The sequence below is a fragment of the Chlamydotis macqueenii genome, chromosome 7 (assembly GCF_036417535.1).
Source record: "Chlamydotis macqueenii isolate bChlMac1 chromosome 7, bChlMac1.mat, whole genome shotgun sequence".
Taxonomy (NCBI): domain Eukaryota; kingdom Metazoa; phylum Chordata; class Aves; order Otidiformes; family Otididae; genus Chlamydotis; species Chlamydotis macqueenii.
The window spans coordinates 37516032-37534955 of NC_141562.1; the positions used below are offsets into that span (position 1 = coordinate 37516032).

Consider the following 18924-nt stretch of genomic DNA (forward strand, 5'->3'; position numbering starts at 1 on the left):
CCACTTTTGTCTGTTCCAGGCACCAGTGGGAAAATACAGCAGCTCTTTGCTCCAGAAGGGTCACGCCACTCAGAGGAGATGCGATTTCTTTCACTTCTTTTTTTGCAGAAAGGGAAAATGCATGGTTTTGAGCTCTCGGAATTATCCGGGTGAATACTTTTTCCCATGACAAAACTGTAATTTTTCTTTCTCAAAGTGTCAGCTTTTTGAGGATTAGTAGATGGGTGTTAAGCAGGTGTCACACTCTTGAGTTTGAGTTGAATCAATGAACCGTTGCTCATGATAAGCATGAATATTTCCTCTAATGAGTTCTCTTCCATCTGAACCGCAACACTGAACGAAACATGAAGCAGCACACCTGGAGATGTGTGTCCATCTTCTAGCAGTCTGCTGAGGTTGGTGCTGAACTGGGTAGATACCAAAAGTCCGAGCAAACGAAACCATTCTTGGCAATTTCCAGTGAGTGGTGGAAAACTTCACTTTAAAACTTCACTTTAAAAACTTGGCTGGGTGAGGCCAAGCGTTAGATCGAAGAACTGCCTGGTTTATGGGTCTCTGTATGGTTCTGTCTTCTTAAATGCACTAAATGCAATGAGATTATGGGGGGAAAGTGTATAGTGAAAGTGTATATAAAGGTTGGAAAACTCCTCCTTAGCCGCTGTCTCTCTTGAAGGACCTTCTGCTAATTCCTGAGGAGTCTTCTCAGCTGGAGGCAGGAATATGGTGCTTTGCTGGAGATGGTGGTCTTGACACGAGGGTAGAGGGGATTGTCCGGAGGAGGGAAGAGGTTGCTGAGAGCATCTGCAGGCACGAGGGAGGGTTGGGTTGACCTTCAGCCTTTTCCCTGTGTTGTTGGCTTGGGCTCTGCTCATGTGTACCGTGTTGGTGGCCATGGTGGTGTGAGCGAACTTCTACAGTGAACTCTGCTCACCAGAAGAGTTTGATTCAAAGAGCGACTGTATGTCACAGCTTTTTGTAGCTCCTTAAATTTATGGGTCAATGTTAAAGTGATGAGATTCAGGATTTTAGCAGGTCTCAGGAGCTTGGATTCTGATGGGGTCAACGTACCAGCCTGCAGCTCTCCTTTCATCTCCCCGAAGGCCTATATTTTCCTGTGGCTTATCCACAGTACAGTAATGTTTATCATTTTTAAAGAACTTTGCTGTTTTCTCCACATAAATTTTTGCAAAATAGTTTGAGGTTGCTAGACCAGTTAATAAACCCATACTGATTATCATCAGAAATGAACGGGAGCAAACATAGGTCACAGCTAAACCAGCGCTGGAAACAAAACTCACTGTTTCCACATCAACCTGCAGCAATAACTGGATAAAACAACTGCGGTCCAAGGTCTAAAGCAAGCTTTACGGCTGGCAGGCGGAGCTGGGTTGAAAAGGGGAATGTCACACACGGAATAATGTACCAGGCGTGTTGACGTGGTATAAACAAGGTCAGGAGGAAGCAGAGCCTTTCATTTTCATTTGTGCTTAGTCTCTGTGGTCAGGAAAGCCCCTGGTATTGTGAATCAGGGAATATCCACCTTTCCGATGGTTGTTCACGGTGATAATCTTGCACGGTGCTTGTCTCCTTCAGAAAAGCACCTGTAACGTCCACGTGGCGCTCACGGATGTGGACCCGCCGTGATGCACCCCGTGCACAACTGGAATGCAGAATGGAAGCATGACGGTTACCCCAAAATAGCTGGGCTTCCCCGCGCCGGCAGCGTTTGAAAAGCACGCCGCTTTACTCGTGGTGCAAAGGTGCAGAAATCCCTTTGCTCCGCACGACAAGGAGGGGTTGGATGGAGCAGCTGGGCGTCTGCGCGTCGTGCTGGCAGTGCTGGGTGTGCAGGATAACCTGAACAGGCAGTTTTAGCCAGCTTCCACTGAATTGATTTGACCTCTTTTTTTTTTTTTTTTTTTTTTTTTTTTTTTTTTTTAAACGTGAGTAGTGAAAAGGAAAGAAGCAGCTTTCTTCATTGATTTTTATTTCCAGTCTATCTGTTAAGTCCCCTCACATTTGTATGCGAAGGGCATTGCACCAGACAGTCCAGTTTGTTGTTACGGGGCGGACTGGTACAAGTGACACGTTGCTGCGCGGAACTGCACGTGCGAACCAGTTCATTAAGAATACGTAATCAGGTTTAAAATCGTTAGATATTCTCCTGAGGACTCCACTGGTTCTCATCGTTATTTTGAAAGGAAGAAACACAGCTTGTTGGGGGCTTTCTGGTTTGTGGGGTTTTTTTTGACTTCTAAATTTGTAAGTACGTCTTGGCACACGATTGTTTGAAGCTTGGCATCAGGAGTTGAAGTTAGCACTCACTCTGACTTAATTTAATAAAATATTTTCTACTGAAAAGGTATGACTCTAGGATGTAAACTGACTTGAGTTGTATTTTTATTTTGGACTTTATAATCTGAAAGATGAATAATTTTAAATGTTGGGTGGAAATGTATGTGTTTGTATATGCAGGTCACAGATCTTGAAGCAGGATGAAAAAAGCCATTGCAGCCTCACTATCTGTTGTCCCCTGGAGATCCATCTTCTCCCCTGCAATAGCTCCTTCAGGAAAGAACAGACTTTGCATTCAGGGACTTGGGGGTGTTGCAGAAGGGATGCAGCCCTCTACTCTGCAGAACGAGCTGCTGGTGGGGTGCTGCAGATGTTTGCCCTGACTGTGATTTGTAACCTGCAGTTTGCTGGTCTTGCCAAATACTTGCATTTAAGAGCAGATAAACCCATCGGTAAATCAGACCACAGCCTACACTTTTCCATAGGGGATAAACTGTGTTTCAAGAGCACCACCCCTGTTTTACTCTTCCAGAAGCGAAGACAAATGTAGTAGCCAGCTTGTATGAGGCTTTACTTCTCCTGAGTAAAGCACCGTGGGTGATGGGACTTCATACCTTGGTCTGCCTGAATTTTTGGGTTGAAGCCTGTTGTCCTACACGAGACCTCTTAGTAATGGCGTGGTCCAAAGTCTTCTGGAAGGAGAAAATGTTGCTGCTGTTTTGGGGTGTGCCAAAAGCAAGCCCAACTGGAGGTTAATGTAACGTCAGTAATGTGAATAAATGCATTTCCTGGGTGATTCAGCAGTAACTTTGCTGGAATACATGGAGAATGTTCTCAAGTAAATAATTTAGTATGTCCAAGTTGAGGCAGGCCTTGTCTTGTCGGTGAGAAGCCAGAGGATATCTGTTCAAGGAGGTTAGTTTCATCTCTTTAGAGGTTTAGGAGAATGTTCCTACTTGGAGCCTACGTGAAGGTGCTGGAGGGAAACCTCCAGTTGACCCGTGCTGTGAGGGCGGAGGTTTCTGCTTGGCGGTGTTTCCCCTGCCATTTCAGGTATCAGCTCCGGCAGCCCCTGTGACACCAGTTGGTTGTAGCTCTCTGGTCCTGCCGCAACGCCCCGGCAGAAGATCGTGGTTTGCGTTCGTACCGAGTGCTAGGACTCAGTGAGGGACGTGTGCCCGGCCCGCCAAAGGGCTCCTCTCCCCAGTTTGTACCATGACCGGGCGGGAAGCTACAGAAACCCATAGCAGCTATACCGCAACATCGCCAAGGCAACCAGTGAAAAGAAGAGCCGGTTCTGGGAAAACAAAAATAAATGGGATTAAGCCAAAAATATAGAAGAAATACTGCATTAATTACATTTCTAAAGCTACCAAGCGCAAGATGACAAACTAAAAGTCTGCTGCAGTCCTCAGTTCTGTGTGTAGCCCCCATGGAACGTGTGTACGTACGTGTATAAAACCAGAACACCTTGGTCCCGTAAGTGAAGTTTAGGGTCCAGTTTTCTGGTTTTATTTTCAGACGTTGGAGGAGGTAGCCGTGCACCCAGTCATGCCTCCAACCTTATTTTTAATATTGGGCTGCTTTGCCAGTCCTCAAGGTATCAGTTCGCTCTGGTTCTTTGTAAACAAAATTCTGAAATTGTTGGTTTTTGTTTTATCAGGAAGTTACTAAATTATTGAAACTAATTAACAAAACTCAAAAACATGTAAATAAAAACGGATAAATTGATAATTATAAAGGCAGTGTGCTGTTGAGTCATAGCTTATTTTGCATAGAATTACCATTTCACGTCCTCTTCAGCTCCGAAACTGAACCATGTAAGAAAATACCATCTGATATTACATATGGCATTTTAATAACACCTAGGTTACATAGCAGCTGCTTCCCCTCGCTGATAAATGTGAAATGTAAAATTTCAAATACATCTTACCGTTTCTAATGGAAATTCAAGTTCGCTTGGCAAGCTAGACCATGCTTTTTGAAAAATAATTTTATTTTAATTTTAATTTGAGCAGCAGGCTGGGTCCTGTGCAGTAGGGGGACTGGTGCCACATCAGTGTGGTTATTCGTTCCTTAGCTCTTCCCGTGCCGTGTCGCCGCGCCGTGCCCGCAAGCAGCGGGGCTGTGCTGGGGTGACGTCCTTCCTTCTCTTCCTCCTTTCATCTCAGTTGGTGAGCTCCTTCTCAAACAGGGGTTTGGTGAGGATTCGAGATCCGTTCGTGTTATTCTGGCTCCTGCTTTTTAACTATTGATCTGCGTTGATGAGGGAAGGGAGGAAGAAGAAGAGTAGATGAGAGCCTGCAGCCAACAAGTGGAGGAGGCATAGGAGACAGGAGCGATACATGAAGGTACTGCCCTGCTTGGATTTCTCGGTGTCTTTTTAAAGTGGAGGCTCAGGTATTTTAACTGAGAAAAGTTGATTTTATTCTAGTTCATAATGTTGGTGTAGGGAAATATGTGGGTCTCCCAGTGATAGCACCCACCGGTCTGGATGGTTGGAGTCTTGGGTTGTCTTCTGGCTTTGCACAAACTACTCGTATGTTTTGGTTTGAAAGCCTAAATCCATACATTTTTAGGTATTAAAGGCAATGAAAGTTGCCCAATTAAATTTTCTGATGTATCGAGGTGCCAGACTTCATATCTAAGGCACAGGATTTTTATCCTTCCACAATTACCTTTATACCTGATTTGAAGACTTGATTTGGAGTCTTAATCGCACGTATGATATATAGAAATATGAACTATTTTTACATTATAGATACGGATACACTGAATTTATCTGTGGGAAAGCTTTTCTCATAGAAACCTTAGACTTTGAGGGAACTTGCTGAAATATTTTCAGTGTAATTTGGGAAGGACTGCTTCCACTGTAGCATATAAAAAGAGTTTCCAAGATTTATTGTGAATTCAAGAAGATAACGAGCAATCATTAGTCAGAAAAACATACTAACTTGTTTTCATAAGTGTAATCTTAGCAATAGGTTATTTTCAAGAACTATATTTTGGTCCATTAAATCTGTCGTTCCTCAGGTGGAGAATTTGGAGTTAGCAATAAAGACCTGACCTCTCCCTCTTTCCTCCCATTATTGACTTTTGAAGCCTGTGGTGTTTTTCCTCTGTTTATACGTGGAAAAACTTGGACAGTGGGGTAGGTCAGCTCCATAGGCTGTTTCCTTCCTGAGAAAGTGGAATGTTTTTTTTTCGAATGCATAGAGAGCACGAGTATTGACTATACATGATTTTGATGATTCAAATCTATTATTTTAAAAATTATCATAGCTACTCTAATAGCAAGCCAGGGATTAAGTTGCCTTTATTTCAAAGTCAACAGTCATTTAAACCAAACATTGACAATTAAAGCATATTTTAAAATACAGAATAGGAAGTTCTCTGGTTTGATAACAGTGGTTTGACTGAATGGTCCGTAATTTGTGGATCTCATGCTCAGCGGCAGGGATTCAGCCATGGGTATTATCCAAGGAATACCCACCTAAATAAAAACTTTTTTAATCAAAAGTCAATATGGTTGAACCCTGCTGATGTTCCCATTTGCAGCCCAGTGTAGTCCCCTGTCATTAGAAGGTGGAGAGGAATCTCCAGCCGCGCTTCTAAAAGAACGTTATTTAATGACGACTGTAATCTTTGGTTGTTCTGTGTTTGAACAAGCAGGTCTCCACGGACACTTTACAAGTCTGTTAGCGGTGGATATTAGACTCTGCTCGTGTTTGAAGTTATATTTTTTCAAAGAGCTGTTCCCAAGTGAACATCAAACTGGAACATTTTCAGGTGATCTTGAGCATTTCTGAGAATGCTCTGTGCATCTGCAGTTGAGTCTCAGAATTATTTGAGCTTATCAGATTACTGCCGAGACCGTATAAAATACATGGCTAAAACAGCCCCTGAGAAGACTTGAAGATTATTTTAATGCTTTTGGCTTAAATTTCAAGGGCTTTGCTGGGTTTGCGTGAAGAATTTCAATAAATATGTATTGGCTGTATTAGCTTAAGTGGTTAGAAAAACACAGTGATGAGAATGGCTCGTAATCCTTTGGTTAACAAGAATGGAAGAGAAAAGTATTATTGGCTTACTGCTTCCATTGTCGGGAGATATGCGTGTTGGGCTGCGTTCCACCAGACGATACGCTCTTTCCCCTAAGTCAATGTACGCGTTGCATATATGGAATCCCAGTTTTGGGGCGTATCTAAGTGCGTTCCAGCAGCTGCATTCAAAAATTCCGCACAGATGCTGGTTTTCTGAAACCATTCACAATTAAACTCATCTAATTAAGTCATTTAAATATGATCACAATGAAAATAATTTTTATATGGTGTAGTTCTCCGGTCTGACTTCAGCATGGGCTACAGAGCTGTTCTGCAATGCAAATGAAAATTCCAGTGTTTTCTGCTCAAACTACCTGCAGGTAGCCCCACACCTTCACCTGCCTTGTAAAGCAACACATTACCTGGATCCAAGGTTTTTTTTCCTCATTTAAAAGGTAATCCTTTACCTTTTTCCCAGCTTTCTTTGGTGCCTTGTTTTTTTTCATACCTATGATGCCACCTTATTAACAAAAAAATTTGGCTTACTTTCAGATAAACAATATATTTCATGATTTAAAGGAATTAAAGATTATAGGCATATAAAGACAAAAATCCTGAAAATATCTTAGAAATGAGTGCTCGTGCATCATGAAAGTGTTCTTTGACAGTTATTTACATATAAAGACTCATTGTTTTCGAAGTCGTTTTCATTTTGATGAGGAAATGACCCATAAAGTTGTGTTTTCAAACACAAATACGCATTTTAGAAATGACGTGAGCATCCTCCTTCCTCAGGGGTCACAGCGAAGTTGGGCCGAGCACATTGCAGTCCAACTCACTGCTGCGCTGGATTTTGCAGCCGTTAGATTTCGGAGACAGTTTAATTTCTCTGGGATTAATTTTGTGTATTTGAAACACAAATCCTTGTCTTTTGAGGCAATATCTTAAAATTATTGAAGTGATAAGTTGCTTGGAGTCATCTGTTTAGTTAGCTCGAATGCCAGGAGAGCTAAACTGAAGCTTTATCATTTATCGCTGTAGTTACTGTTGACGGAAAAATGTTATCACTGGGTTCTGTAGAGACACTTTTAGGAGACGGATCTAAGATTCGCTTTAGCGTGTCATCGTGCAAATCGTACTGTTGTTCAGTTTTCTGAGCCAACGGGATATATATATCCAGGAAGGAAAAGAGAAGGTCAAGTGTAAACCTCTCGCATCGAAGGAGGCCATCCTGCATCTTCCAACCTTCATTCTGCTTGTCTCTGATGGGAAAAACATATTTTTTTCCTTTCATACTCCAAAAAAAACAACTTTAAAAAAGTCTTTTTCCTGGGAAGGGTTTTTAAGCTGTACTCTTCCATATAGCTGTAAATATAAGTGAGAATGTGCCATGTTGAAATGTTTTGGTTTTTTTTTTTTTTTCTGCAGATAATACTTCCAGGGAAGCTCAAAATGTTGTGACACTTGCATAATAATAACTGCAGTGGAAAGAGCTTGTTTTCTAAATATAGTGATGATATTTAATTTATAATTCTCTCCTCTGGTGCAAGAAGAGCTCATTCTGCAGCTCAAGTTTCTCGGTGAATATGGCTACTGAACGTGTAGGCAGCAATGGAAGTAATTTGTAGGCATGGAGGCTATACATAAATTTGATGTGCTGTTCTCCCGCGCTGCTAAAATGCGGGGTGGTTCTGAGGCTGGGCAATGGGGCAGGGCACACCCTTGCCCAGTTTGCCAACAGCACCCAGCTGGAAGGGTGGCTGGTAGACCTGCAGTCGTCTGGAGGGACCTGGAGCAGCAGGAACCTGGTGAAGCTCAACAGAGACATGTCAAGGCTACACATCGCCATGTGTATGCGAATATTCGTTGTGGCTTCGTGACCACTCATTTTGAATAAATCAGATTGTTATTTTATTTTTTTATTTTTTTGTGTGTGATTTAAAACCTGCAAGCGGAGTGTATGCATGCACTGCGCTGCTTCTGTGTTTGAGCTGGACGTAAAACCAGTGGGAAGGTTGGTGGCAGTAAGCTGCAAGGTCTGCTGTTGACTGGGGGAAGCCAACTTCTTCTGTTTTCTTGACATCTCTTAGACCGAATGGTCCGGCAGCGCTGCAGGATGGCACTGGCACAAAGGTGGATGTGAATGCTGAAATGGCCACGAGTGCTATCGGTTGGCTTCGCTGTCAATGCTTACGGTTGCGCTTCCTGGCTTTCTTGCTAATGGATTCACGCGTTTCAGACAATTTGCGCCCCTTGGCACAATTTTGCGTGTTATGGATGCAGAGCACAGTAGGCTGAAACACTGAATAGTCAAAAGTAAGAGAGAACACAGCAATCGGTGTTTCGGAAGCGGGTCTAAACCAGATGTGTGTGCTTTCTTCTGAATATTCAGACAAGACAAGCCTTGTGAAGGGTGTGCAGTTATAGAAGCACAGAATCACAGGATGGTTTGGGTTGGAAAGCCCATCAGGTCCAACCCCCCCGCAAGGAGCAGGGACATCTCCAACCAGATCAGGTTGCTCAGAGCCCCGGCCAGCCTGGCCTGGAATGTTTCCAGGGATGGGGCATCCACCACCTCTCTGGGCAACCTGGGCCAGTGCTCCACCACCCTCAGCGTAAAAATCTTTTTCCTGATATCTAATCTGAATCTGTCCCCCTCTATTTTGAAACCATTACCCCTTGTCCTGTCACAACAGGCCCTCCTGAAGAGTTTCTCCCCATCTTTCCTGCTACAGGAGTTGCAGTGTTATTAGCTCACAATAAATTCCACAGCTGAGCGGAAAACCTGTTTCTGGGTTGAAGGCTGCTATTTATATTGAGGTGGCATTGAGGAAAGGAAAATCTTGATTGAATTATTTAGTGAAGCCAGCAGAACAAAATAAATAGTATGACCTTGGTTGCCTGATCTAACGATGCATTTTCCCAAAAGACGCAGCGGCTCCACCGCAGAGAGATTCCCGTATTTTGGGTAAGCGGCACAGTTTTTGGAGAAGGCGGGGAAGCCGCTGACCTGAATACATGTTTATCTGAGAACTGTTCCGTTGCAGGGAGGTTTTGAAATAAAAGTGATCTTAATCTTAGCTTTCTGAATGAGTCGGGGTCTGGAGATTTTGAAGTTACAGGACCCAGTAAATTTGCATGGACTTGTCTTGCATTATTCGATGTTTATTGCAGAATTTCTTTAATAATCTTGCAATTTATCATCGTCTTGGATGTTCACGTCTTAGTGATGCGCACTTAGCGTGAAGGTATAGAACAGATTTCAGGTGCAGCATGTTTGAATGTTATACCCAATTTTCGTTAATATTTTTGAACGGGTATTTCAGAGGGGATGATTTTCTGGCTGTAGCAGCTCACATTTCTTTAAGGTTCAGAAGCACTAGAAAGAGAAACATTTTTCTTTACTCATGAGATGCTGTCAATAATTTTTATATACTATGAGCAGTGATTTTTTTTTTTTTTTCCTGATGTTCTGACGTCTGTAAGTGGCACCTCTAATGGCTGAAGAGACTGCAGACGTACCCTCTGCTGTGTATTTTATTTTTCTTCCACTCAAACTTGCTTGCCGCTGCCAGCCAGCCGCTGTCTCTGCTGTCAGCTCCCCCTTTCCCTGGGGCTGCTGGCTTGGCCCTGGGAGCGCTGGTGGTGACTGGGAGGTAGGGGAGGCTGGGAAGGAGGAGTGCAGAGCAGCGATGGGTGTGTTTGCAAAGGCTTTGTTTCTTCTGCAAAATTACAATAGAAAAAGCCAAGAATATCAGCTGGGGATCCTGTCATTGCCTGCTCCTTCCTTGAGCGTGATGAACCATTTGTCATACAGGGCACGGCTGGAGGATGCTGTTAATAAAATATTTGTGAAGATGAATATAAAATTAAATAATAATTTCAGCAAACTGTACTGCTTGTGAAGCATTTTTCAGATATCGAGGACAAAGAGGTATCTTGGAGGCAGAACAGCTGGTTTTTTTACATTTAAGAGCGAACTGAGTGGAAGGGGGCAGAGGACTGTGTAAGGCAGAAGCTTTGACTGTCAGGCGGCATCCGGTCCTGCAGATGTACGGAGAAGGGGTGTATATCTGGGGACGGAAGTTTTGTCATGTCACGTCAAGGAGAAAAAGGAAAACCAGTGCAGCCAGCAGCCCGGATTTAAGGAAAGCTTTCTGCTGACTCCCGGAAGATATCATGAGCTTAGGCTGTGCTCTGCAGTGCAAACACTCACAGGTAGCAGGTGTCACAACCTTAATTTTTGCAAATGTAATTGTGGCACACCATATAGCTTGTGTTTCACTGCTCAGCTTTGTTTCTGCCTAATTAATCAGGGGTTAAGTTCTTGTGGACCAGAGCCTAAGGCCGTTGAGAGCTGGGATGCTCGGATGATGATACTGGGGTTTTTTTTCAGATAGAAAAAAAAAAGTTTAATGATATTCCAGTAATGAAATTTATGTTTTCATTGAGAATAAAAAATTAGAAGTCAAACAACGTTAGACAGAAGAAGTTACAGACGAAGGGTTTTCTTTGTGCTTCCTTGGTGCATAAAGGCTTCGGCCTTGAGCTTTCTGCCTGCAGTGCACAGCTTTGGGGCAATTGAATTACAGAAGGCAAATGGGCTTTTCTGAGTTTGTCTGTATATTTTGAATTAGAGTTGAGAATGTAAATAATTTTTCTAATTAAGAGTGTAAGATTTTTCAGTCTTCACTTGCGATTCTTGGTGTCCTGGTGCTGCTCCTGATGGGCAGGGACATTGTTACACGCTGACTTCCTGCAACTGGGAGAGCCCATAATTTCTTGCAAATTTGAGATGAAAAGGTGAAAAAGGTTAGACTGTTCGGACAGGGGATGTTAGGAAAGGGCACTGGGCATGCAGGAAGAGGTTTTACCTCTGTAGCAAATGTAATTACAAAAAGTAGTGATTTTTTTAATAGGAAAAAAGCCCATCTTAGAGTGTTTTAGCAGCTTCTGACCAGTATTATGACAACTATTACTCAGCCAAAGCAGCGGTGTGCTTGGTGGCAAATAAAAAAAAAATAAATTGAAACCTTCAGTTTTGTTTTGAGCTACTTCCTGTATTAGAGTAACAAAATTGCATGAAACTGGAAGGATTGTTCGTGAGAAAATGCTTGCTTTGCAAGGCTGGAGGTTTGGGGTGGTGGGTGGGTGGGTTGGCAGCAGGAGAAAGTTGGCAGGACGCGCTGGGAGGAGCGGAGGGGAGTCAGGGAGCGAGAACAAGGAGCTCAGTGGGGCCACAGCGAACGCTGACAGCCGTATTTTTGTTCAGGTTTTAAAAATCATCTTTTGATGCTCTTTTAACAAGTTTCTCAGACTGTTTCATTTTCGCTCTCTATATTGGAAGTTTTACCATCCTTATTTCTTGTGTTTCTGTATAGATGAGGTTTGTATGCAGTCCCAAAGCGTGGCCCGAACACCAAGAACAAGGGAGATGGATAACTGGTTTGTTGGGGTCCAGGGGTGGTGTTATGCCCCATGCCCCATCCCTGGAAACATTCCCGGCCAGGTTGGCCGGGGCTCTGAGCAACCTGATGTGGTTGGAGATGTCCCTGCTCCTTGCAGGGGGTTGGACTGGGTGGGCTTTGAAGGTCCCTTCCCACCCAAACCATTCTGTGATTCTGTTCTGTGATTTTGTGGTTTTACCCCAGCTCTCTCTGTCTTTGAGTTCAGAATCATTTATCTGAAATGGCGTTCAGCTGTCATGTAAGTTGAAGGTGATACCTAGCATCGTTTTTAACTGTATACAAATTCTGCAGCCTCTAGTAAAGAGTTTTTGTGTCCTTTACTAATCAGTAAGTACAGGGAAAGCAATTTACAACAGTCCAGGATGTTCCTAGACCCAAAGTCTCGCTCTTTGTTTTCTTATCAGTTCCTCACCTCCTCCCAGCTGCATGTTTCTTCATCCCATTGCAAGGAGACTTTGCAAACAGGGTAAGAAGCTATGCTTGCCTATGTCTGTTCGTTAATTCAAGAGTATTTTAAAGCCAATTAGATAACACAGTAAAACATTAAAAAAAAAAAATAAGACTTTAAAAAAAAAAAACAAACTGGCTTTGAGGAAGTTTGCTGCCGTTGTGCAGTGCTCACACACTATTTTTTAGGTAACCTGTACAAGACTGAAACATCTCAACTGTTCCTCGCCGCGCCGCGGTGTTCCGGGGAAGCTCCGAGGGGAAGCTCCGTCGTGCTGCCTCGGCTGGGCTGGCTCGGGGGGTTAGCCTGCTTCTCACTTGCTGCCTGGACAGGGATCATCGTTTTATCTGGTGATTTCTTGCTGAACATTCCTCTTTTTTAAATTTCCTTTTAAAACAGAGTTGACTGATTTTTGTCCAATGACCTCGAATTGGAAACTATTCTCTGAGCTCCCACTTCCTGAGGTTTTTTTTAAGAGTGTGTGGCCACCACTAATAGCTTTGAATGGGAGGCAGGTGTTTTAACTGGAAATTCCAGCATTTAAATTATGCTTTCCTGCCCTGTCCCTTACTCCCTCGTCTTCCTCATTCTATGAAAAACATTAATTTTTGGCAGGGTGCTGGAGGGGAGTTGCTGCCGGGGCTCAGAGTGTCACACACGTCTCAGGGGGGACTTCTTTCCAAGAAGATGAAAGTAATTTGGTTTGCTGTTTTGATATCTTCTGATATATTTCCATTTCTCCAAATCCAGGGCAAGCTTAAAGTTTGAGAAGGTTTCAGACTCTGACAGGCACTCCAAGGACTTGGATGTGCCCAGTACTGTTTTACTGGATTTTCTTGTATTTTACCAGTCCAATGCTGGTCTGAGCTGAAACGATGGAAAACTCACAGCATTCCTGCAGAGGTGGTGTGAGTGGTGAATCGCCCTCATGGTCCAGCGTCAGGGTTTTGCCGTCAGGGATGGTATCACGGGGAGGAGGTAGGAGTTCTTGCTGCATTTAACCTCCCCAGCTGCTGCAGAGCACAGGGCGTTAGGGACCTTGTTCCTAATGTAATTTTTCTATCTAGTGGCTTTTCCAGCCTGCATCAGCATTTTCCCCCTGAGGTTAACTTTTTTTTTTCCTACTCGTTGTTCCTCTTTTATGATACTAATTCTTCTTTTTCAGACTTGCGCAAAGATAAATCTCCCCCCTGCCAAGAAACCTTAATCCTCTGTTATGCCATGAGAAGTTGCAGATAGTTTTTTGGTTGGTTTTTTTTTTATTTTTTTTTTTTTAGAAGAGATTTTATTTTCTCAGTGCAGAAGGGCGTGCTGAGTGCCTGCATCCCTGGGACTCAGCGCGGGCTCCGAGAGCGACCTGCGCAAACCATGCTGCAGGCTTGGATTTTACATTTCTGGTAACTCAGAGGCTTGCTACATTAATTTTAATAGTAAACACAGTTTCTATTTATTTCTTGAGACTCCAGGCTGTAAAGAACTTTGCTATCCCTAGAAACTTGATTGGTAATGATCTTTTTTTCAGATAAATGGCTTATTAGCAGGCCTAGAATTTAATAATGGATGAGAAAATCATAGAAAATCATGTCCCAGAGCCTTGTTTTAAATTAAAGCTGCTGCTTGAGATCATAACTTTAGTTACATAAAGTAAATATATCTGCTAACTTAATGAGTGTCGCAGGAAAATAGAAATACCGAACGCTGGTGACAGATGCTACAATATATATGTAGTCAGTCCCCGAGACAGCGCTATCTTTCACAGAAATAATTGGAGTATCAGGCTTTTGATGAATGCTCAGCAAGCAACTAAATATAAAGCCAGATGTTACCCTTGAATCTCTGCACGTTTCCGTGCTCCGTTATTACGATACGACGCCAGTCACAGAACAGGTGTTACATGGAATTATCTGGGGTGTAACTTCAACATCTGGCAGAGCCAGCTTCATTAGTTTTTTAATTGTTTCTTACGCATTTAATCTGCTGGGTGGCCTGGCTGGTCGATGGGAACGGCTTTTGGTTGGAAGGTGCGGGTGTTCACATGGAGCACGCGGCCGTCTCCTTCATTAACCTTTGGGTTGGGAGCTGTTTCACCGTGCTGCTGTCCATCTCAGGAGAATATTAGGTGGTGTGAAGGATAAATATTATGGGGTGAATTTTAGTAGTGAAAGTTTTGGTGCTTTGCCAAAAATCAGAGAGAAATATATATATAGATACACACACACACACACACGGGTTGTCTGAAGTGAGCGTGGTCCTCCGCTCGCCTTGTGTGATGAGTGGCTTAGTCTGAAGATCAAAAACTCCTCTTGCTTTAACTTTAAAAATAATCCCCAAAGTGGCATTTATCGTGTTGCTCTCTTGTAATTTGAAAGATACTGGTTCATGGTCTCGTCAGGGTGTGGATGCAGCCGGCTCAGCGTGAGGAAGCTGTATTTGAACACCCCCGCAGAGGGTGTTTTCTGCGACTGCTGGGGTTCCCGGCATGGGCAATGCCCGGGGCCTGGTGGTGGTCGCCCTTGGCTGGCTGGCTCCGTGGGGTGTGGATGGTGCATCCTTGCTGCTGATGTGGGAGTTGGCCAGGTCAGAGGGATGGACGTGGGTCCTGACGGTAGTTGAGAAGAGAGTTGAGTATGGTTACAGAAAATGCTCTGCGCTTAAAGACAGGAGGGGAGAGTCTGAGATGGGGGCCTCGGGGAATGATGTCTGTTCAGGCATTATTTCAGCTTGAGGAGCAGGTACCTGTCTGTAGGACGTCGGCAGGGTCCGGAGCTGCGCAAGCTCTGCCGAGGAGGCAGTGAAGAAGCAGTCATAGAATCACAGGATGGTTTGGGTGGGAAGGGGCTGTTAAAGCCCATCCAGTCCAACCCCCTGCAAGGAGCAGGGACATCTCCAGCCAGATCAGGTTGCTCAGAGCCCCGTCCAACCTGGCCTGGAACGTTTCCAGGGATGGGGCATCCACCGCCTCTCTGGGCAACCTGGGCCAGTGTTCCACCACCCTCAGCGTAAAAAACTTCTTCCTTTCAGTCTTGGCAGCTCTGTGAACGTGCTGGAGGAGGGTGTCAGCCATGTGCAGAGCTGATGAGAGTGATTACAAGCCTTGAAACACGCTGGTACCTCTACTGTTTCTCCAGTTACACAGTTGCTAAAAAAGTATATTGCGGTACATGGGAAGCAGCTGAAGACAGCAGCAGTGTCTGAGTTCCCCGTGTCTGGACACACGGTGAAACCCACCTTTGAACTCGGCAGCTTGAGCGCTGCTTTGGCTGCCGGGATGTTGTTGGGGTTTGAGTTTCTGCCGTGCAAAGCTGTGCCAGACTTCAGATACACCCGTAAGGTTTCCAAGGCCTGCTGGAAAGCTTTAAGCCGTAACACCGCTGCCTTCCTTTCCGTATTACACCTTCCTGATGTGTTACGAATGACTCCTCAAACATCCAGATGACACATTCTCCTTTTCTGCTTTGTCTGAACATGTAGACAGTGCAGGGCACACACTTGTGCCTTTTTTTTTTTTTTTTTCCCTCTTCCTTCCCTTCTCTCTTCCGAAATGAAATACTTTGCTGCTGAAACACAAGCATTTAATCTGGCCGTTACGCGGCATATAATTCTTCTGTACGTATTTTCCACCGTATATAATTAGCTTTCGTTTTCAAGAAGCAGTTTTAAATATTCATATAGATCTATTACAAGGGAGCATCTGTATGATGATGTATTTTCTGCAGCTGAAGACTAAAAGGACCTCTGGGACGGAACAAAAGGCAACTTCTCAAGTTAATTGTAAGATTTTATTGGTGTTTCACTCCGCCGCTGGAGGGTTTCTCCTGCGGATCAATGGCAGACTGCCTAATTTATGTATGAGCCCTGGCTGAACGGCGTCACAGATTGATTTGCTGACGATGCGCGGGGAAAGGTGACCCTAATTTGTGACTTCAGTCTCCAGCACCGGCCTGCTGGGAGAGGGGGATGCTGGAAACCAGCAAAAATATACATGCGAATCTCTGTGCTTGCTTGAAAGGGTCTCCGTATGTATTCAGTAAAACGTAATTAATTTGGGGTACGGGTAGCAATTGTTTAATATTATAGAGGATATTAATGAGACCTTGAAGCCAGTTGAGGTTTTATAAGGAAGTCCTGGAACGTTTTTGTTGGTCGATGTTGATTTGTTTGAGTAGCGCCCTGAAAGCGCTGGTCTGTTAGGTAACTCTCTTTTCTCCTTCTCCGTGTTTCTATGTTAATGAACTCGCTCCTTTTGGTGAGCTTGCAGGTAAAATAGTAAATAATTCAGAGCAGAGCCTTGCTGCAGAGATCTTTATTTATCTCAAAAGAGACCAAGAAGGATGGACAATGAATATTTATGCAGCGAGAGACAAATTTGTCTCATGAAATAGGAATGTAAAATGGCTGTGGCATTGACCTAATGGTAGACAACATGTACTTCTAAGAAAATCCAATATTTTTTTTCTTCTGGTTTCAACCATAATAATGTTCTGTGCTTTAATCCCAACTCCTATTTCATGGCTTAATCCTCTGCTTGGTCTCCTGGACAACTTTTCACGCTGGGGCTGGCGCGAGCATCCCCAGGGACTGTGGCCGCGATGGGTCGGACAGTTGTAGCGCTGACGGCTGGGAGTCACAGCTGCCCTGCGAAGTGGGCCACCACCAATCCAGGAGTCACAACCACTTCCTTTCGGTGTGCCGCTCCAGGTTGTGGGGACAGCGGCACTGGCCGGAGCGCGGGCTTTCTGCTGACTCAGCACCCGCTGCCCCTCTCCTTAACCGTGAGTTACAGCTCATCCTCGTGATGGATTTGCCCAGGGCTTTTCACTTTATAGTTGCAGCTCGTTATCTGGATGTAATTTCTTCTGTGCTGAGTGTCTGTCTGCAAACTTTAAAGTGTCTTTTAGGATTTAGCCTCTGATTTAGAATTTCTAGCGACTCGGGGTAGGAAAGGGATTGACAGGGCAAGGCAACGTTAGCAGCGAGAGCCCAGGCAATTTATAAACCTCCTCTGCCGAAAATAAGATGAAACCTTTTCTCCCACATGGTCTTTGAATAGCTTGGCTCCTCTTTGTACGCTCCAAAAGCTGGGGTTATTCAAATGTTCATCAAAAGGCTGATACAATGCTCTGCCGTGCCGGGGAACGGGGGCTGGGAGAGAGCTGGCTCCGCAGTGATTATAAGCTTTTCTATATATAAAATTGTGTGGCTGGCTCATGATACTGCTAATACTAAAATATTCTATTAACTATTTTATAAATTCTGAGATCAGTGGTATTTAAAGCAGATATTGCTTGCTTTCTGTAAGGTGTTTCGCTAATGACCAAGAGCGAGGTGTAGTTCTTAATTTTCATGCACGCAGCCCTGCAATGCAGAAACCGCTGCTGCTACCGGGCACGTTAGCAAAAAGGAAATGGTGAAAGTGGTCATAAAAAAAAAAAGGGAATAAGTCCAAGCCCAACTGCACGATAGAAGTAAGAAAATGGCAATAAACTGCAAATAGTTTGTTCTCTACCTGTAAAAAAAGTCATGAAAGAGTCACGTTAGAGCGTTATTTGATTAGCCTGCAGAAATATTGCATTTTACGCACTGCACACAACTGATTTGGCTCTTCTTTAGCTGGAGAAATACTTCCACAGCAGCTTTTGGGCTTTGCATGGAAGCAGTTGGTTGAGGATCACGTCAGCATGTGGAGTCACCTGCCAGCAGCCGGCGTGTGACACTGGGCACGGACAGTGGGTGAGATGGAGTTATCGGGGTGGTAACACCAGGAGCCGTGCAGGTGGAGTCATGGTGGCATCGAGCTCCAGGTTTTGCTGTTCTGGTTTCCAATTTCTGCCTCTTCTGCTCTGGCTAAAGTTTCCGTGGGGTGGAATTTGGGCTCAGACCTGGCATTTCAGGTCAAGGTTGTTTGCAGCGAGGAGCTCTCTCCTCAGCACTGCAGTTTGAGGGCAGCACCGTGCATTGCAGTTAAGATGTGAGGCAGAGCGTCTCTCCCTGGGACCAAAAAGAGAAGAACCATCTTCTCGTGTATTTTCTGGTTTCTGAAGAGACTTCTGTTTTTGCAGAGTTGATGCTATTTTGCTCCTTTACATCTGTGCCTTCACGAGATGACTGCGAGTGGTTGGGCTTTATTGTCACTGAAAGAAATGGTCCTGAGTATGTGAATGCTAAAGGTAAGTGAAGGAATGTCTGGAAGAACAGTGGTTTAGGTGTCCTTCGCAGCAGAGGATGCTCAGCCCGTCGGGCTCCAGCCCTGCCTGGGGACAAGCAGGGAACAGGCAACCAAACCCAGCAGGCACCAGCACCGGGTGGTGACGCGGGTGCAGGGACGGGAACTCGGGCTGCGACAAGGGAAGGACAAATTCGCATTCGGATGAAGCAGAGTGTTTTCAAATTAGGTGGCTTGTGTGAAATCCTCACCTGAGGATGGGCTGGGGCGATCTCTGGGTTTCTGTCTGGGAGCTCGCAGGGGCCAGGAGACGTGGTGTGAGTGGGCAGAGGGCATTATGAGTCCAATTTGAGAAGGGGACAAGGAGAAGCTGGAGGTTTCACAGCTGAACTCTGTTTCCAGGAAAAATCCTGAAAAAATTAAGTATCATCCTGGAAAGATATGTAGGGAGTAACATGTCCTGTCGCATCTGGCTTTTTCCCGTGAGAGTGTAGCATGCCTTACGGA

General features: G+C 44.4%; 1 protein-coding gene across 8 annotated transcripts in view; it reads left to right on the forward strand.

Moving 5' to 3' along the window:
* PTPRE (protein tyrosine phosphatase receptor type E) overlaps positions 1-18924 on the forward strand; it is a 98520-nt gene that overhangs the window by 33270 nt on the left and 46326 nt on the right. Inside the window, exon 1 of one of the 8 annotated variants that reach the window (XM_086752110.1) lies at positions 1431-1450. The exons of the other annotated variants lie outside the window; for them this stretch is intronic. The gene's annotated coding sequence lies outside the window, so the exon portion shown is untranslated. Of the gene's footprint in view, positions 1-1430; positions 1451-18924 lie in introns of those variants that run through there. 8 annotated transcript variants of the gene reach the window in all.